Source organism: Triturus cristatus, chromosome 8 (assembly GCF_964204655.1).
Source record: "Triturus cristatus chromosome 8, aTriCri1.1, whole genome shotgun sequence".
NCBI lineage: Eukaryota > Metazoa > Chordata > Amphibia > Caudata > Salamandridae > Triturus > Triturus cristatus.
Window position 1 is genome coordinate 1,620,036,336 of NC_140591.1, and position 17,755 is coordinate 1,620,054,090.

The 17,755-nt window shown below is 32.1% G+C and overlaps 24 non-coding genes across 24 annotated transcripts; all 24 read right to left on the minus strand.

The window, feature by feature from the left end:
* Nucleotides 1–675: 675 nt before the first annotated feature.
* TRNAT-CGU (transfer RNA threonine (anticodon CGU)) lies at nt 676–748 on the minus strand. Its single transcript has one exon. It is a non-coding gene; the product is annotated as a tRNA-Thr (tRNA).
* A 947-nt stretch (nt 749–1,695) lies between these two features.
* TRNAT-CGU (transfer RNA threonine (anticodon CGU)) lies at nt 1,696–1,768 on the minus strand. Its single transcript has one exon. It is a non-coding gene; the product is annotated as a tRNA-Thr (tRNA).
* Nucleotides 1,769–2,207: 439 nt separating this feature from the next.
* TRNAT-AGU (transfer RNA threonine (anticodon AGU)) lies at nt 2,208–2,281 on the minus strand. The gene has a single exon. It is a non-coding gene; the product is annotated as a tRNA-Thr (tRNA).
* Nucleotides 2,282–2,715: 434 nt separating this feature from the next.
* TRNAT-CGU (transfer RNA threonine (anticodon CGU)) lies at nt 2,716–2,788 on the minus strand. Its single transcript has one exon. It is a non-coding gene; the product is annotated as a tRNA-Thr (tRNA).
* Nucleotides 2,789–3,227: 439 nt separating this feature from the next.
* TRNAT-AGU (transfer RNA threonine (anticodon AGU)) lies at nt 3,228–3,301 on the minus strand. Its single transcript has one exon. It is a non-coding gene; the product is annotated as a tRNA-Thr (tRNA).
* Nucleotides 3,302–3,735: 434 nt separating this feature from the next.
* On the minus strand, nt 3,736–3,808 carry TRNAT-CGU (transfer RNA threonine (anticodon CGU)). Its single transcript has one exon. It is a non-coding gene; the product is annotated as a tRNA-Thr (tRNA).
* A 438-nt stretch (nt 3,809–4,246) lies between these two features.
* TRNAT-AGU (transfer RNA threonine (anticodon AGU)) lies at nt 4,247–4,320 on the minus strand. Its single transcript has one exon. It is a non-coding gene; the product is annotated as a tRNA-Thr (tRNA).
* Nucleotides 4,321–4,754: 434 nt separating this feature from the next.
* TRNAT-CGU (transfer RNA threonine (anticodon CGU)) lies at nt 4,755–4,827 on the minus strand. Its single transcript has one exon. It is a non-coding gene; the product is annotated as a tRNA-Thr (tRNA).
* A 946-nt stretch (nt 4,828–5,773) lies between these two features.
* On the minus strand, nt 5,774–5,846 carry TRNAT-CGU (transfer RNA threonine (anticodon CGU)). Its single transcript has one exon. It is a non-coding gene; the product is annotated as a tRNA-Thr (tRNA).
* A 439-nt stretch (nt 5,847–6,285) lies between these two features.
* TRNAT-AGU (transfer RNA threonine (anticodon AGU)) lies at nt 6,286–6,359 on the minus strand. Its single transcript has one exon. It is a non-coding gene; the product is annotated as a tRNA-Thr (tRNA).
* Nucleotides 6,360–6,793: 434 nt separating this feature from the next.
* TRNAT-CGU (transfer RNA threonine (anticodon CGU)) lies at nt 6,794–6,866 on the minus strand. Its single transcript has one exon. It is a non-coding gene; the product is annotated as a tRNA-Thr (tRNA).
* A 438-nt stretch (nt 6,867–7,304) lies between these two features.
* TRNAT-AGU (transfer RNA threonine (anticodon AGU)) lies at nt 7,305–7,378 on the minus strand. The gene has a single exon. It is a non-coding gene; the product is annotated as a tRNA-Thr (tRNA).
* A 2,247-nt stretch (nt 7,379–9,625) lies between these two features.
* On the minus strand, nt 9,626–9,698 carry TRNAT-CGU (transfer RNA threonine (anticodon CGU)). Its single transcript has one exon. It is a non-coding gene; the product is annotated as a tRNA-Thr (tRNA).
* Nucleotides 9,699–10,136: 438 nt separating this feature from the next.
* On the minus strand, nt 10,137–10,210 carry TRNAT-AGU (transfer RNA threonine (anticodon AGU)). The gene has a single exon. It is a non-coding gene; the product is annotated as a tRNA-Thr (tRNA).
* A 434-nt stretch (nt 10,211–10,644) lies between these two features.
* On the minus strand, nt 10,645–10,717 carry TRNAT-CGU (transfer RNA threonine (anticodon CGU)). Its single transcript has one exon. It is a non-coding gene; the product is annotated as a tRNA-Thr (tRNA).
* A 946-nt stretch (nt 10,718–11,663) lies between these two features.
* Nucleotides 11,664–11,736, minus strand: TRNAT-CGU (transfer RNA threonine (anticodon CGU)). Its single transcript has one exon. It is a non-coding gene; the product is annotated as a tRNA-Thr (tRNA).
* Nucleotides 11,737–12,175: 439 nt separating this feature from the next.
* Nucleotides 12,176–12,249, minus strand: TRNAT-AGU (transfer RNA threonine (anticodon AGU)). Its single transcript has one exon. It is a non-coding gene; the product is annotated as a tRNA-Thr (tRNA).
* Nucleotides 12,250–12,683: 434 nt separating this feature from the next.
* Nucleotides 12,684–12,756, minus strand: TRNAT-CGU (transfer RNA threonine (anticodon CGU)). Its single transcript has one exon. It is a non-coding gene; the product is annotated as a tRNA-Thr (tRNA).
* A 1,740-nt stretch (nt 12,757–14,496) lies between these two features.
* On the minus strand, nt 14,497–14,569 carry TRNAT-CGU (transfer RNA threonine (anticodon CGU)). The gene has a single exon. It is a non-coding gene; the product is annotated as a tRNA-Thr (tRNA).
* Nucleotides 14,570–15,008: 439 nt separating this feature from the next.
* TRNAT-AGU (transfer RNA threonine (anticodon AGU)) lies at nt 15,009–15,082 on the minus strand. Its single transcript has one exon. It is a non-coding gene; the product is annotated as a tRNA-Thr (tRNA).
* Nucleotides 15,083–15,516: 434 nt separating this feature from the next.
* TRNAT-CGU (transfer RNA threonine (anticodon CGU)) lies at nt 15,517–15,589 on the minus strand. The gene has a single exon. It is a non-coding gene; the product is annotated as a tRNA-Thr (tRNA).
* A 439-nt stretch (nt 15,590–16,028) lies between these two features.
* On the minus strand, nt 16,029–16,102 carry TRNAN-AUU (transfer RNA asparagine (anticodon AUU)). Its single transcript has one exon. It is a non-coding gene; the product is annotated as a tRNA-Asn (tRNA).
* A 434-nt stretch (nt 16,103–16,536) lies between these two features.
* Nucleotides 16,537–16,609, minus strand: TRNAT-CGU (transfer RNA threonine (anticodon CGU)). The gene has a single exon. It is a non-coding gene; the product is annotated as a tRNA-Thr (tRNA).
* Nucleotides 16,610–17,555: 946 nt separating this feature from the next.
* On the minus strand, nt 17,556–17,628 carry TRNAT-CGU (transfer RNA threonine (anticodon CGU)). Its single transcript has one exon. It is a non-coding gene; the product is annotated as a tRNA-Thr (tRNA).
* Nucleotides 17,629–17,755: the final 127 nt, after the last annotated feature.

Sequence of the window (17,755 nt, forward strand, 5' to 3'; positions counted from 1 at the left end):
TTGATTTTGCAATCACAGTATTGTTACTATAATATTGAAAACACTTTCAGTTTTTATTAGGTTTAAGATGATCTGTTCAACCGAAAGATAAATCAGACTTTTCTAATTTAATTGAATCGCAGGACGAATTAATGAAAATAGTTTTTTATTTAAGAATGAGGAAAGCAAGTCACTGCTGAGATTTGAACTCAGGATCTCCTGTTTACTAGACAGGCGCTTTAACCAGCTAAGCCACAGCACCCTTTTGAAAATGCTTTAAGGAACAGTTTGCCATATGGTGTTCAAGAGAAACCTGAGTTTTTCACTTTCATAATCATTTCTCAGTTCAGAAAACACACTACTCAAATAGTTTAGACGAGGATACTGATCCTATTGATAAACACCTCATTGATATATTGCTTATCCTGTTCATAAATGTTTTAATTATGCCTTCTTTAAGAATGCATTACTTGAATTCAACTCTAGAATGATTTTTTATCTCTATTTTGCTCTTTGTCACTCTTTTTTCCCTTTTTCATTCAAAGCATTACTTTGAAAATCTTCACAATACCACGTTTTTTTGTTTTTCAATTTAAGATGACCCATTCTAATGTTCACAGAACAACACTTTTCTTTTTAAAATGTATTAAACATTTGCGTGATGAAAATTATTTTTACATGTAAGGACCAATAATAAGGTGCTGCTGAGATTTGCACTCAGGATTTCCTGTTTACGAGACAGGCGCTTTAACCACTTAGCCACAGCACCTATTTTAGTGATACAGAAGGGATCATTAATTTAGTATTGGTGATCAAATTCTGTGCCTGTGTTAAAGTGTCTTAATATGTAGTCTAATGTTAAACAAGCAAGGATTCCTAATCTGTAAACAAGAATAGCTATGTTGTATTACAAAAGAACACATTTTAAACTCAATCCCATATTTTGAATAGTTCATAAATAAGTGTTTTACATATATTCATCAATATTGCTCAAATCTAGGGTTATATTTCATCTGCCTCTTGCTCATTGAAATACCTTTTTGATTTTTGCAATCACAGTATTGTTACTATAATATTGAAAACACTTTCAGTTTTTATTAGGTTTAAGATAATCTGTTCAACCGAAAAATAAATCAGACTTTTCTAATTTAATTGAATCGCAGGACGAATTAATGAAAATAGTTTTTTATTTAAGAATGAGGAAAGCAAGGGACTGCTGAAATTTGAACTCAGGATCTCCTGTTTACTAGACAGGTGCTTTAACCAGCTAAGCCACAGCACCCTCTTGAACATGCTTTAAGGAACAGTTTGCCATATGGTGTTCAAGAGAATCCTGAGTTTTTCACTTTCATAATCATTTCTCAGTTCAGAAAACACTCTACTCAAATAGTTTAGACGAGGATACTGATCCTATTCATGAACACCTCATTGATATATTGCTTATCCTGTTCATAAATGTTTTAATTATGCCTTCTTTAAGAATGCATTACTTGAGTTCAACTCTAGAATGATTTTTCATCTCTATTTTGCTCTTTGTCACTCTTTTTTCCCTTTTTCATTCAAAGCATTACTTTGAAAATCTTCACAATACCACGTTTTTTAGTTTTTCAATTTAAGATGACCCATTCTAATGTTCACAGAACAACACTTTTCTTTTTAAAATGTATTAAACATTTGCGTGATGAAAATTATTTTTACATGTAAGGACCAATAATAAGGTGCTGCAGAGATTTGAACTCAGGATTTCCTGTTTACGAGACAGGCGCTTTAACCACTTAGCCACAGCACCTACTTTAGTGCTACAGAAGGGATCATTAATTTAGTATTGGTGATCAACTTCTGTGCCTGTGTTAAAGTGTCTTAATATGTATTCTAATGTTAAACAAGCAAGGATTCCTAATCTGTAAACAAGAATAGCTATGTTGTATTAAAAAAGAACACATTTTAAACTCAATCCCATATTTTGAATAGTTTATAAATAAGTGTTTTACATATATTTATCAATATTGCTCAAATCTAGGGTCATATTTCATCTGCCTCTTGCTCATTGAAATACCTTTTTGATTTTTGCAATCACAGTATTGTTACTATAATATTGAAAATTCTTTCAGTTTTTATTAGGTTTAAGATGATCTCTTCAACCAAAAGATAAATCGAACTTTTCTAATTGAATTGAATCGCAGGACGACTTAATGAAAATAGTTTTTTATTTAAGAATGAGGAAAGCAAGGCACTGCTGAGATTTGAACTCAGGATCTCCTGTTTACTAGACAGGCGCTTTAACCAGCTAAGCCACAGCACCCTTTTGAAAATGCTTTAAGGAACAGTTTGCCATATGGTGTTCAAGAGAAACCTGAGTTTTTCACTTTCATAATCATTTCTCAGTTCAGAAAACGCACTACTCAAATAGTTTAGACGAGGATACTGATCCTATTGATAAACACCTCATTGATATATTGCTTATCCTGTTCATAAATGTTTTAATTATGCCTTCTTTAAGAATGCATTACTTGAATTCAACTCTAGAATGATTTTTTATCTCTATTTTGCTCTTTGTCACTCTTTTTTCCCTTTTTCATTCAAAGCATTACTTTGAAAATCTTCACAATACCACGTTTTTTTGTTTTTCAATTTAAGATGACCCATTCTAATGTTCACAGAACAACACTTTTCTTTTTAAAATGTATTAAACATTCGCGTGATGAAAATTATTTTTACATGTAAGGACCAATAATAAGGTGCTGCTGAGATTTGAACTCAGGATTTCCTGTTTACGAGACAGGCGCTTTAACCACTTAGCCACAGCACCTATTTTAGTGATACAGAAGGGATCATTAATTTAGTATTGGTGATCAAATTCTGTGCCTGTGTTAAAGTGTCTTAATATGTATTCTAATGTTAAACAAGCAAGGATTCCTAATCTGTAAACAAGAATAGCTATGTTGTATTAAAAAAGAACACATTTTAAACTCAATCCCATATTTTGAATAGTTTATAAATAAGTGTTTTACATATATTCATCAATATTGCTCAAATCTAGGGTCATATTTCATCTGCCTCTTGCTCATTGAAATACCTTTTTGATTTTTGCAATCACAGTATTGTTACTATAATATTGAAAACACTTTCAGTTTTTATTAGGTTTAAGATGATCTGTTCAACCAAAAGATAAATTGAACTTTTCTAATTGAATTGAATCGCAGGACGACTTAATGAAAATAGTTTTTTATTTAAGAATGAGGAAAGCAAGGAACTGCTGAGATTTGAACTCAGGATCTCCTGTTTACTAGACAGGCGCTTTAACCAGCTAAGCCACAGCACCCTTTTGAAAATGCTTTAAGGAACAGTTTGCCATATGGTGTTCAAGAGAAACCTGAGTTTTTCACTTTCATAATCATTTCTCAGTTCAGAAAACGCACTACTCAAATAGTTTAGACGAGGATACTGATCCTATTGATAAACACCTCATTGATATATTGCTTATCCTGTTCATAAATGTTTTAATTATGCCTTCTTTAAGAATGCATTACTTGAATTCAACTCTAGAATGATTTTTTATCTCTATTTTGCTCTTTGTCACTCTTTTTTCCCTTTTTCATTCAAAGCATTACTTTGAAAATCTTCACAATACCACGTTTTTTTGTTTTTCAATTTAAGATGACCCATTCTAATGTTCACAGAACAACACTTTTCTTTTTAAAATGTATTAAACATTTGCGTGATGAAAATTATTTTTACATGTAAGGACCAATAATAAGGTGCTGCTGAGATTTGAACTCAGGATTTCCTGTTTACGAGACAGGCGCTTTAACCACTTAGCCACAGCACCTATTTCAGTGATACAGAAGGGATCATTAATTTAGTATTGGTGATCAAATTCTGTGCCTGTGTTAAAGTGTCTTAATATGTAGTCTAATGTTAAACAAGCAAGGATTCCTAATCTGTAAACAAGAATAGCTATGTTGTATTACAAAAGAACACATTTTAAACTCAATCCCATATTTTGAATAGTTCATAAATAAGTGTTTTACATATATTCATCAATATTGCTCAAATCTAGGGTTATATTTCATCTGCCTCTTGCTCATTGAAATACCTTTTTGATTTTGCAATCACAGTATTGTTACTATAATATTGAAAACACTTTCAGTTTTTATTAGGTTTAAGATGATCTGTTCAACCGAAAGATAAATCAGACTTTTCTAATTTAATTGAATCGCAGGACGAATTAATGAAAATAGTTTTTTATTTAAGAATGAGGAAAGCAAGGCACTGCTGAGATTTGAACTCAGGATCTCCTGTTTACTAGACAGGCGCTTTAACCAGCTAAGCCACAGCACCCTTTTGAAAATGCTTTAAGGAACAGTTTGCCATATGGTGTTCAAGAGAAACCTGAGTTTTTCACTTTCATAATCATTTCTCAGTTCAGAAAACACACTACTCAAATAGTTTAGACGAGGATACTGATCCTATTGATAAACACCTCATTGATATATTGCTTATCCTGTTCATAAATGTTTTAATTATGCCTTCTTTAAGAATGCATTACTTGAATTCAACTCTAGAATGATTTTTTATCTCTATTTTGCTCTTTGTCACTCTTTTTTCCCTTTTTCATTCAAAGCATTACTTTGAAAATCTTCACAATACCACGTTTTTTTGTTTTTCAATTTAAGATGACCCATTCTAATGTTCACAGAACAACACTTTTCTTTTTAAAATGTATTAAACATTTGCGTGATGAAAATTATTTTTACATGTAAGGACCAATAATAAGGTGCTGCTGAGATTTGCACTCAGGATTTCCTGTTTACGAGACAGGCGCTTTAACCACTTAGCCACAGCACCTATTTTAGTGATACAGAAGGGATCATTAATTTAGTATTGGTGATCAAATTCTGTGCCTGTGTTAAAGTGTCTTAATATGTAGTCTAATGTTAAACAAGCAAGGATTCCTAATCTGTAAACAAGAATAGCTATGTTGTATTACAAAAGAACACATTTTAAACTCAATCCCATATTTTGAATAGTTCATAAATAAGTGTTTTACATATATTCATCAATATTGCTCAAATCTAGGGTTATATTTCATCTGCCTCTTGCTCATTGAAATAACTTTTTGATTTTGCAATCACAGTATTGTTACTATAATATTGAAAACACTTTCAGTTTTTATTAGGTTTAAGATGATCTGTTCAACCGAAAGATAAATCAAACTTTTCTAATTTAATTGAATCGCAGGACGAATTAATGAAAATAGTTTTTTATTTAAGAATGAGGAAAGCAAGGCACTGCTGAGATTTGAACTCAGGATCTCTTGTTTACTAGACAGGCGCTTTAACTAGCTAAGCCACAGCACCCTCTTGAAAATGCTTTAAGGAACAGTTTGCTATATTGTGTTCAAGAGAAACCTGAGTTTTTCACTTTCATAATCATTTCTCAGTTCAGAAAACGCTCTACTCAACTACTTTAGACGAGGATACTGATCCTATTCATAAACACCTCATTGATATATTGCTTATCCTGTTCATAAATGTTTTAATTATGCCTTCTTTAAGAATGCATTACTTGAATTCATCTCTAGAATGATTTTTTATCTCTTTTTTGCTCTTTGTCACTCTTTTTTCCCTTTTTCATTCAAAGCATTATTTTGAAAATCTTCACAATACCACGTTTTTTTGTTTTTCAATTTAAGATGACCCATTCTAATGTTCACAGAACAACACTTTTCTTTTTAAAATGTATTAAACATTTGCGTGATGAAAATTATTTTTACATGTAAGGACCAATAACAAGGTGTTGCTGAGATTTGAACTCAGGATTTCCTGTTTACGAGACAGGCGCTTTAACCACTTAGCCACAGCACCTATTTTAGTGATACAGAAGGGATCATTAATTTAGTATTGGTGATCAAATTATGTGCCTGTGTTAAAGTGTCTTAATATGTATTCTAATGTTAAACAAGCAAGGATTCCTAATCTGTAAACAAGAATATCAATGTTGTATTACAAAAGAACACATTTTAAACTCAATCCCATATTTTGAATAGTTCATAAATAAGTGTTTTACATATATTCATCAATATTGCTCAAATCTAGGGTTATATTTCATCTGCCTCTTGCTCATTGAAATACCTTTTTGATTTTTGCAATCACAGTATTGTTACTATAATATTGAAAACACTTTCAGTTTTTATTAGGTTTAAGATGATCTGTTCAACCGAAAGATCAATCAGACTTTTCTAATTTAATTGAATCGCAGGACGAATTAATGAAAATAGTTTTTTATTTAAGAATGAGGAAAGCAAGGCACTGCTGAGATTTGAACTCAGGATCTCCTGTTTACTAGACAGGCGCTTTAACCAGCTAAGCCACAGCACCCTTTTGAAAATGCTTTAAGGAACAGTTTGCCATATGGTGTTCAAGAGAAACCTGAGTTTTTCACTTTCATAATCATTTCTCAGTTCAGAAAACACACTACTCAAATAGTTTAGACGAGGATACTGATCCTATTGATAAACACCTCATTGATATATTGCTTATCCTGTTCATAAATGTTTTAATTATGCCTTCTTTAAGAATGCATTACTTGAATTCAACTCTAGAATGATTTTTTATCTCTATTTTGCTCTTTGTCACTCTTTTTTCCCTTTTTCATTCAAAGCATTACTTTGAAAATCTTCACAATACCACGTTTTTTTGTTTTTCAATTTAAGATGACCCATTCTAATGTTCACAGAACAACACTTTTCTTTTTAAAATGTATTAAACATTTGCGTGATGAAAATTATTTTTACATGTAAGGACCAATAATAAGGTGCTGCTGAGATTTGAACTCAGGATTTCCTGTTTACGAGACAGGCGCTTTAACCACTTAGCCACAGCACCTATTTTAGTGATACAGAAGGGATCATTAATTTAGTATTGGTGATCACATTCTGTGCCTGTGTTAAAGTGTCTTAATATGTATTCTAATGTTAAACAAGCAAGGATTCCTAATCTGTAAACAAGAATAGCTATGTTGTATTACAAAATAACACATTTTAAACTCAATCCCATATTTTGAATAGTTTATAAATAAGTGTTTTACATATATTCATCAATATTGCTCAAATCTAGGGTCATATTTCATCTGCCTCTTGCTCATTGAAATACCTTTTTGATTTTGCAATCACAGTATTGTTACTATAATATTGAAAACACTTTCAGTTTTTATTAGGTTTAAGATGATCTGTTCAACCGAAAGATCAATCAGACTTTTCTAATTTAATTGAATCGCAGGACGAATTAATGAAAATAGTTTTTTATTTAAGAATGAGGAAAGCAAGGCACTGCTGAGATTTGAACTCAGGATCTCCTGTTTACTAGACAGGCGCTTTAACCAGCTAAGCCACAGCACCCTTTTGAAAATGCTTTAAGGAACAGTTTGCCATATGGTGTTCAAGAGAAACCTGAGTTTTTCACTTTCATAATCATTTCTCAGTTCAGAAAACACACTACTCAAATAGTTTAGACGAGGATACTGATCCTATTGATAAACACCTCATTGATATATTGCTTATCCTGTTCATAAATGTTTTAATTATGCCTTCTTTAAGAATGCATTACTTGAATTCAACTCTAGAATGATTTTTTATCTCTATTTTGCTCTTTGTCACTCTTTTTTCCCTTTTTCATTCAAAGCATTACTTTGAAAATCTTCACAATACCACGTTTTTTTGTTTTTCAATTTAAGATGAACCATTCTAATGTTCACAGAACAACACTTTTCTTTTTAAAATGTCTTAAACAGTTGCGTAATGAAAACTATTTTTACATGTAAGGACCAATAATACGGTGCTGCTGAGATTTGAACTCAAGATTTCCTGTTTACGAGACAGGCGCTTTAACCACTTAGCCACAGAACCTACTTTAGGGATATAGAAGGGATCATTCATTTAGTATTGGTGATCAAATTCTGTGCCTGTGTTAAAGTGTCTTAATATGTAGTCTAATGTTAAACAAGCAAGGATTCCTAATCTGTAAACAAGAATAGCTATGTTGTATTACAAAAGAACACATTTTAAACTCAATCCCATATTTTGAATAGTTCATAAATAAGTGGAGATTTTTGGAGATTATTTTACTTTATTTTAGATATAAAAATATCTATTAAAAGATCACCTCAAAGTTACACAGCAAAACATTTTAAAAACAGAACCTTAGCATAAAAACAGTAGTTAATAGAACTTCAAAACACAGTAAAAAACTTCACCAGTCTATCAATGGAAAAGGACTTAATGTGCAAAGTGCAATGACCGGTATAACATTTAAAGTGCATTTAGAATCAAGTCTTTGGCAAGGACCATGATTACTGACAATGGACCATATAGTGACAGCCAATTGTGCAAAGCAACAGTCCAATAAAAAGGTATAAGCAGCAGTTAAGAAATCACAAAATAGAATGAAAAAGCATAAAAGTGAACCAGCCCGTAACTACTTAAGAGAGCGGTAAGCATTTCGTATGAAAATTGTAAAAGCAATGTTTAGACCTATATTTTCTGGCATTAATGCTGCAATAATTGCTTGTCTGCACGTTCGGATTCCCAGCCTGTTCCACTCAATTTTCAATTTATGTCTACGTTGTGACATAAAAAATGGGCAAAGACAGACTATATGCTCCATGGTTTCGGGAGACAAGCCGCACCCCCTGCAGATTACGTCCACTGACGGACGGCGCCAGACGGGAAGATCTTTTAGAAATTGCCATTCGCCTAGTCTGGCGGCCATAAAGCTAGTTTTTAGGTGCAAGGAGTAGGTGCAGGATAGGTAAGAAGCGGGAGCTAACCGACCATATGAGGACATTGTAGCCCAGGCGTGTCTGCGTTTGGCAAATTGGGCTTTATCATAAATAAGTGTTTTACATATATTCATAAATATTGCTCAAATCTAGGGTTATATTTCATCTGCCTCTTGCTCATTGAAATAACTTTTTGATTTTGCAATCACAGTATTGTTACTATAATATTGAAAACACTTTCAGTTTTTATTAGGTTTAAGATGATCTGTTCAACCGAAAGATAAATCAAACTTTTCTAATTTAATTGAATCGCAGGACGAATTAATGAAAATAGTTTTTTATTTAAGAAGGAGGAAAGCAAGGCACTGCTGAGATTTGAACTCAGGATCTCTTGTTTACTAGACAGGCGCTTTAACTAGCTAAGCCACAGCACCCTCTTGAAAATGCTTTAAGGAACAGTTTGCCATATGGTGTTCAAGAGAATCCTGAGTTTTTCACTTTCATAATCATTTCTCAGTTCAGAAAACGCTCTACTCAACTACTTTAGACGAGGATACTGATCCTATTGATAAACACCTCATTGATATATTGCTTATCCTGTTCATAAATGTTTTAATTATGCCTTCTTTAAGAATGCATTACTTGATTTCAACTCTAGAATGATTTTTTATCTCTATTTTGCTCTTTGTCACTCTTTTTTCCCTTTTTCATTCAAAGCATTACTTTGAAAATCTTCACAATACCACGTTTTTTTGTTTTTCAATTTAAGATTACCCATTCTAATGTTCACAGAACAACACTTTTCTTTTTAAAATGTATTAAACATTTGCGTGATGAAAATTATTTTTACATGTAAGGACCAATAATAAGGTGCTGCTGAGATTTGAACTCAGGATTTCCTGTTTACGAGACAGGCGCTTTAACCACTTAGCCACAGCACCTATTTCAGTGATACAGAAGGGATCATTAATTTAGTATTGGTGATCAAATTCTGTGCCTGTGTTAAAGTGTCTTAATATGTAGTCTAATGTTAAACAAGCAAGGATTCCTAATCTGTAAACAAGAATAGCTATGTTGTATTACAAAAGAACACATTTTAAACTCAATCCCATATTTTGAATAGTTCATAAATAAGTGTTTTACATATATTCATCAATATTGCTCAAATCTAGGGTTATATTTCATCTGCCTCTTGCTCATTGAAATACCTTTTTGATTTTGCAATCACAGTATTGTTACTATAATATTGAAAACACTTTCAGTTTTTATTAGGTTTAAGATGATCTGTTCAACCGAAAGATAAATCAGACTTTTCTAATTTAATTGAATCGCAGGACGAATTAATGAAAATAGTTTTTTATTTAAGAATGAGGAAAGCAAGGCACTGCTGAGATTTGAACTCAGGATCTCCTGTTTACTAGACAGGCGCTTTAACCAGCTAAGCCACAGCACCCTTTTGAAAATGCTTTAAGGAACAGTTTGCCATATGGTGTTCAAGAGAAACCTGAGTTTTTCACTTTCATAATCATTTCTCAGTTCAGAAAACACACTACTCAAATAGTTTAGACGAGGATACTGATCCTATTGATAAACACCTCATTGATATATTGCTTATCCTGTTCATAAATGTTTTAATTATGCCTTCTTTAAGAATGCATTACTTGAATTCAACTCTAGAATGATTTTTTATCTCTATTTTGCTCTTTGTCACTCTTTTTTCCCTTTTTCATTCAAAGCATTACTTTGAAAATCTTCACAATACCACGTTTTTTTGTTTTTCAATTTAAGATGACCCATTCTAATGTTCACAGAACAACACTTTTCTTTTTAAAATGTATTAAACATTTGCGTGATGAAAATTATTTTTACATGTAAGGACCAATAATAAGGTGCTGCTGAGATTTGCACTCAGGATTTCCTGTTTACGAGACAGGCGCTTTAACCACTTAGCCACAGCACCTATTTTAGTGATACAGAAGGGATCATTAATTTAGTATTGGTGATCAAATTCTGTGCCTGTGTTAAAGTGTCTTAATATGTAGTCTAATGTTAAACAAGCAAGGATTCCTAATCTGTAAACAAGAATAGCTATGTTGTATTACAAAAGAACACATTTTAAACTCAATCCCATATTTTGAATAGTTCATAAATAAGTGTTTTACATATATTCATCAATATTGCTCAAATCTAGGGTTATATTTCATCTGCCTCTTGCTCATTGAAATAACTTTTTGATTTTGCAATCACAGTATTGTTACTATAATATTGAAAACACTTTCAGTTTTTATTAGGTTTAAGATGATCTGTTCAACCGAAAGATAAATCAAACTTTTCTAATTTAATTGAATCGCAGGACGAATTAATGAAAATAGTTTTTTATTTAAGAATGAGGAAAGCAAGGCACTGCTGAGATTTGAACTCAGGATCTCTTGTTTACTAGACAGGCGCTTTAACTAGCTAAGCCACAGCACCCTCTTGAAAATGCTTTAAGGAACAGTTTGCTATATTGTGTTCAAGAGAAACCTGAGTTTTTCACTTTCATAATCATTTCTCAGTTCAGAAAACGCTCTACTCAACTACTTTAGACGAGGATACTGATCCTATTCATAAACACCTCATTGATATATTGCTTATCCTGTTCATAAATGTTTTAATTATGCCTTCTTTAAGAATGCATTACTTGAATTCATCTCTAGAATGATTTTTTATCTCTTTTTTGCTCTTTGTCACTCTTTTTTCCCTTTTTCATTCAAAGCATTATTTTGAAAATCTTCACAATACCACGTTTTTTTGTTTTTCAATTTAAGATGACCCATTCTAATGTTCACAGAACAACACTTTTCTTTTTAAAATGTATTAAACATTTGCGTGATGAAAATTATTTTTACATGTAAGGACCAATAACAAGGTGTTGCTGAGATTTGAACTCAGGATTTCCTGTTTACGAGACAGGCGCTTTAACCACTTAGCCACAGCACCTATTTTAGTGATACTGAAGGGATCATTAATTTAGTATTGGTGATCAAATTATGTGCCTGTGTTAAAGTGTCTTAATATGTATTCTAATGTTAAACAAGCAAGGATTCCTAATCTGTAAACAAGAATATCAATGTTGTATTACAAAAGAACACATTTTAAACTCAATCCCATATTTTGAATAGTTCATAAATAAGTGTTTTACATATATTCATCAATATTGCTCAAATCTAGGGTTATATTTCATCTGCCTCTTGCTCATTGAAATACCTTTTTGATTTTTGCAATCACAGTATTGTTACTATAATATTGAAAACACTTTCAGTTTTTATTAGGTTTAAGATGATCTGTTCAACCGAAAGATCAATCAGACTTTTCTAATTTAATTGAATCGCAGGACGAATTAATTAAAATAGTTTTTTATTTAAGAATGAGGAAAGCAAGGCACTGCTGAGATTTGAACTCAGGATCTCCTGTTTACTAGACAGGCGCTTTAACCAGCTAAGCCACAGCACCCTTTTGAAAATGCTTTAAGGAACAGTTTGCCATATGGTGTTCAAGAGAAACCTGAGTTTTTCACTTTCATAATCATTTCTCAGTTCAGAAAACACACTACTCAAATAGTTTAGATGAGGATACTGATCCTATTGATAAACACCTCATTGATATATTGCTTATCCTGTTCATAAATGTTTTAATTATGCCTTCTTTAAGAATGCATTACTTGAATTCAACTCTAGAATGATTTTTTATCTCTATTTTGCTCTTTGTCACTCTTTTTTCCCTTTTTCATTCAAAGCATTACTTTGAAAATCTTCACAATACCACGTTTTTTTGTTTTTCAATTTAAGATGACCCATTCTAATGTTCACAGAACAACACTTTTCTTTTTAAAATGTATTAAACATTTGCGTGATGAAAATTATTTTTACATGTAAGGACCAATAATAAGGTGCTGCTGAGATTTGCACTCAGGATTTCCTGTTTACGAGACAGGCGCTTTAACCACTTAGCCACAGCACCTATTTTAGTGATACAGAAGGGATCATTAATTTAGTATTGGTGATCAAATTCTGTGCCTGTGTTAAAGTGTCTTAATATGTAGTCTAATGTTAAACAAGCAAGGATTCCTAATCTGTAAACAAGAATAGCTATGTTGTATTACAAAATAACACATTTTAAACTCAATCCCATATTTTGAATAGTTCATAAATAAGTGGAGATTTTTGGAGATTATTTTACTTTATTTTAGATATAAAAATATCTATTAAAAGATCACCTCAAAGTTACACAGCAAAACATTTTAAAAACAGAACCTTAGCATAAAAACAGTAGTTAATAGAACTTCAAAACACAGTAAAAAACTTCACCAGTCTATCAATGGAAAAGGACTTAATGTGCAAAGTGCAATGACCGGTATAACATTTAAAGTGCATTTAGAATCAAGTCTTTGGCAAGGACCATGATTACTGACAATGGACCATATAGTGACAGCCAATTGTGCAAAGCAACAGTCCAATAAAAAGGTATAAGCAGCAGTTAAGAAATCACAAAATAGAATGAAAAAGCATAAAAGTGAACCAGCCCGTAACTACTTAAGAGAGCGGTAAGCATTTCGTATGAAAATTGTAAAAGCAATGTTTAGACCTATGTTTTCTGGCATTAATGCTGCAATAATTGCTTGTCTGCACGTTCGGATTCCCAGCCTGTTCCACTCAATTTTCAATTTATGTCTACGTTGTGACATAAAAAATGGGCAAAGACAGACTATATGCTCCATGGTTTCGGGAGACAAGCCGCACCCCCTGCAGATTACGTCCACTGACGGACGGCGCCAGACGGGAAGATCTTTTAGAAATTGCCATTCGCCTAGTCTGGCGGCCATAAAGCTAGTTTTTAGGTGCAAGGAGTAGGTGCAGGATAGGTAAGAAGCGGGAGCTAACCGACCATATGAGGACATTGTAGCCCAGGCGTGTCTGCGTTTGGCAAATTGGGCTTTATCATAAATAAGTGTTTTACATATATTCATCAATATTGCTCAAATCTAGGGTTATATTTCATCTGCCTCTTGCTCATTGAAATAACTTTTTGATTTTGCAATCACAGTATTGTTACTATAATATTGAAAACACTTTCAGTTTTTATTAGGTTTAAGTTGATCTGTTCAACCGAAAGATAAATCAAACTTTTCTAATTTAATTGAATCGCAGGACGAATTAATGAAAATAGTTTTTTATTTAAGAAGGAGGAAAGCAAGGCACTGCTGAGATTTGAACTCAGGATCTCTTGTTTACTAGACAGGCGCTTTAACTAGCTAAGCCACAGCACCCTCTTGAAAATGCTTTAAGGAACAGTTTGCCATATGGTGTTCAAGAGAATCCTGAGTTTTTCACTTTCATAATCATTTCTCAGTTCAGAAAACGCTCTACTCAACTACTTTAGACGAGGATACTGATCCTATTGATAAACACCTCATTGATATATTGCTTATCCTGTTCATAAATGTTTTAATTATGCCTTCTTTAAGAATGCATTACTTGATTTCAACTCTAGAATGATTTTTTATCTCTATTTTGCTCTTTGTCACTCTTTTTTCCCTTTTTCATTCAAAGCATTACTTTGAAAATCTTCACAATACCACGTTTTTTTGTTTTTCAATTTAAGATTACCCATTCTAATGTTCACAGAACAACACTTTTCTTTTTAAAATGTATTAAACATTTGCGTGATGAAAATTATTATTACATGTAAGGACCAATATTAAGGTGCTGCTGAGATTTGAACTCAGGATTTCCTGTTTACGAGACAGGCGCTTTAACCACTTAGCCACAACACCTATTTTAGTGATACAGAAGGGATCATTAATTTAGTATTGGTGATCAAATTCTGTGCCTGTGTTAAAGTGTCTTAATATGTATTCTAATGTTAAACAAGCAAGGATTCCTAATCTGTAAACAAGAATATCTATGTTGCATTACAAAAGAACACATTTTAAACTCAATCCCATATTTTGAATAGTTCATAAATAAGTGTTTTACAAATATTCATCAATATTGCTCAAATCTAGGGTTATATTTCATCTGCCTCTTGCTCATTGAAATACCTTTTTGATTTTTGCAATCACAGTAGTGTTACTATAATATTGAAAACACTTTCAGTTTTTATTAGGTTTAAGATGATCTGTTCAACCGAAAGATAAATCAGACTTTTCTAATTGAATTGAATCACAGGACGACTTAATGAAAATAGTTTTTTATATAAGAATGAGGAAAGCAAGGCACTGCTGAGATTTGAACTCAGGATCTCCTGTTTACTAGACAGGCGCTTTAACCAGCTAAGCCACAGCACCCTCTTGAAAATGCTTTAAGGAACAGTTTGCCATATGGTGTTCAAGAGAAACCTGAGTTTTTCACTTTCATAATCATTTCTCAGTTCAGAAAACGCTCTACTCAACTACTTTAGACGAGGATACTGATCCTATTCATAAACACCTCATTGATATATTGCTTATCCTGTTCATAAATGTTTTAATTATGCCTTCTTTAAGAATGCATTACTTGAATTCATCTCTAGAATGATTTTTTATCTCTTTTTTGCTCTTTGTCACTCTTTTTTCCCTTTTTCATTCAAAGCATTATTTTGAAAATCTTCACAATACCACGTTTTTTTGTTTTTCAATTTAAGATGACCCATTCTAATGTTCACAGAACAACACTTTTCTTTTTAAAATGTATTAAACATTTGCGTGATGAAAATTATTTTTACATGTAAGGACCAATAACAAGGTGTTGCTGAGATTTGAACTCAGGATTTCCTGTTTACGAGACAGGCGCTTTAACCACTTAGCCACAGCACCTATTTTAGTGATACAGAAGGGATAATTAATTTAGTATTGGTGATCAAATTCTGTGCCTGTGTTAAAGTGTCTTAATATGTATTCTAATGTTAAACAAGCAAGGATTCCTAATCTGTAAACAAGAATATCTATGTTGTATTACAAAAGAACACATTTTAAACTCAATCCCATATTTTGAATAGTTCATAAATAAGTGTTTTACATATATTCATCAATATTGCTCAAATCTAGGGTTATATTTCATCTGCCTCTTGCTCATTGAAATACCTTTTTGATTTTTGCAATCACAGTAGTGTTACTATAATATTGAAAACACTTTCAGTTTTTATTAGGTTTAAGATGATCTGTTCAACCGAAAGATAAATCAGACTTTTCTAATTGAATTGAATCACAGGACGACTTAATGAAAATAGTTTTTTATATAAGAATGAGGAAAGCAAGGCACTGCTGAGATTTGAACTCAGGATCTCCTGTTTAATAAACAGGCGCTTTAACCAGCTAAGCCACAGCACCCTCTTGAAAAAGCTTTAAGGAACAGTTTGCCATATGGTGTTCAAGAGAAACCTGAGTTTTTCACTTTCATAATCATTTCTCAGTTCAGAAAACGCACTACTCAAATAGTTTAGACGAGGATACTGATCCTATTGATAAACATCTCATTGATATATTGCTTATCCTGTTCATAAATGTTTTAATTATGCCTTCTTTAAGAGTGCATTGCTTGAATTCAACTTTAGAATGATTTTTTATCTCTATTTTGCTCTTTGTCACTCCTTTTTCCCTTTTTCATTCAAAGCATTACTTTGAAAATCTTAACAATACCACGTTTTTTTGTTTTTCAATTTAAGATGACCCATTCTAATGTTCACAGAACAATACTTTTCTTTTTAAAATGTCTTAAACAGTTGCGTAATGAAAATTATTTTTACATGTAAGGACCAATAATAAGGTGCTGCTGAGATTTGAACTCAGGGTTTCCTGTTCACGAGACAGGCGCTTTAACAACTTAGCCACAGCACCTACTTTAGGGATATAGAAGGGATCATTCATTTAGTATTGGTGATCAAATTCTGTGCCTGTGTTAAAGTGTCTTAATATGTATTCTAATGTTAAAAAAGCAAGGATTCCTAATCTGTAAACAAGAATAGCTATGTTGTATTAAAAAAGAACACATTTTAAACTCAATCCCATATTTTGAATAGTTCATGAATAAGTGTTTTATATATATTCATCAATATTGCTCAAATCTAGGGTTATATTTCATTTGCCTCTTGCTCATTGAAATACCTTTTTGAATTTGCAATCACAGTATTGTTACTATAATATTGAAAACACTTTCAGTTTTTATTAGGTTTAAGATGATCTGTTCAACCGAAAGATAAATCAGACTTTTCTAATTTAATTGAATCGCATGACGACTTAATGAAAATAATTTTTTATTTAAGAAGGAGGAAAGCAAGGCACTAATGAGATTTGAACTCAGGATCTCCTGTTTACTAGACATGCGCTTTAACCAGCTAAGCCACAACACCCTCTTGAAAAAGCTTTAAGGAACAGTTTGCCATATGGTGTTCAAGAGAAACCTGAGTTTTTCACTTTCTTAATCATTTCTCAGTTCAGAAAACGCACTACTCAAATAGTTTAGACGAGGATACTGATCCTATTGATAAACACCTCATTGATATATTGCTTATCCTGTTCATAAATGTTTTAATTATGCCTTCTTTAAGAGTGCATTGCTTGAATTCAACTCTAGAATGATTTTTTATCTCTATTTTGCTCTTTGTCACTCCTTTTTCCCTTTTTCATTCAAAGCATTACTTTGAAAATCTTAACAATACCACGTTTTTTTGTTTTTCAATTTAAGATGACCCATTCTAATGTTCACAGAACAACACTTTTCTTTTTAAAATGTATTAAACATTTGCGTGATGAAAATTATTTTTACATGTAAGGACCAATAATAAGGTGCTGCTGAGATTTGAACTCAGGATTTCCTGGTTACGAGACAGGTGCTTTAACCACTTAGCCACAGCACCTATTTTAGTGATACAGAAGGGATCATTAATTTAGTATTGGTGATCAAATTCTGTGCCCGTGTTAAAGTGTCTTAATAAGTATTCTAATGTTAAACAAGCAAGGATTCCTAATCTGTAAACAAGAATA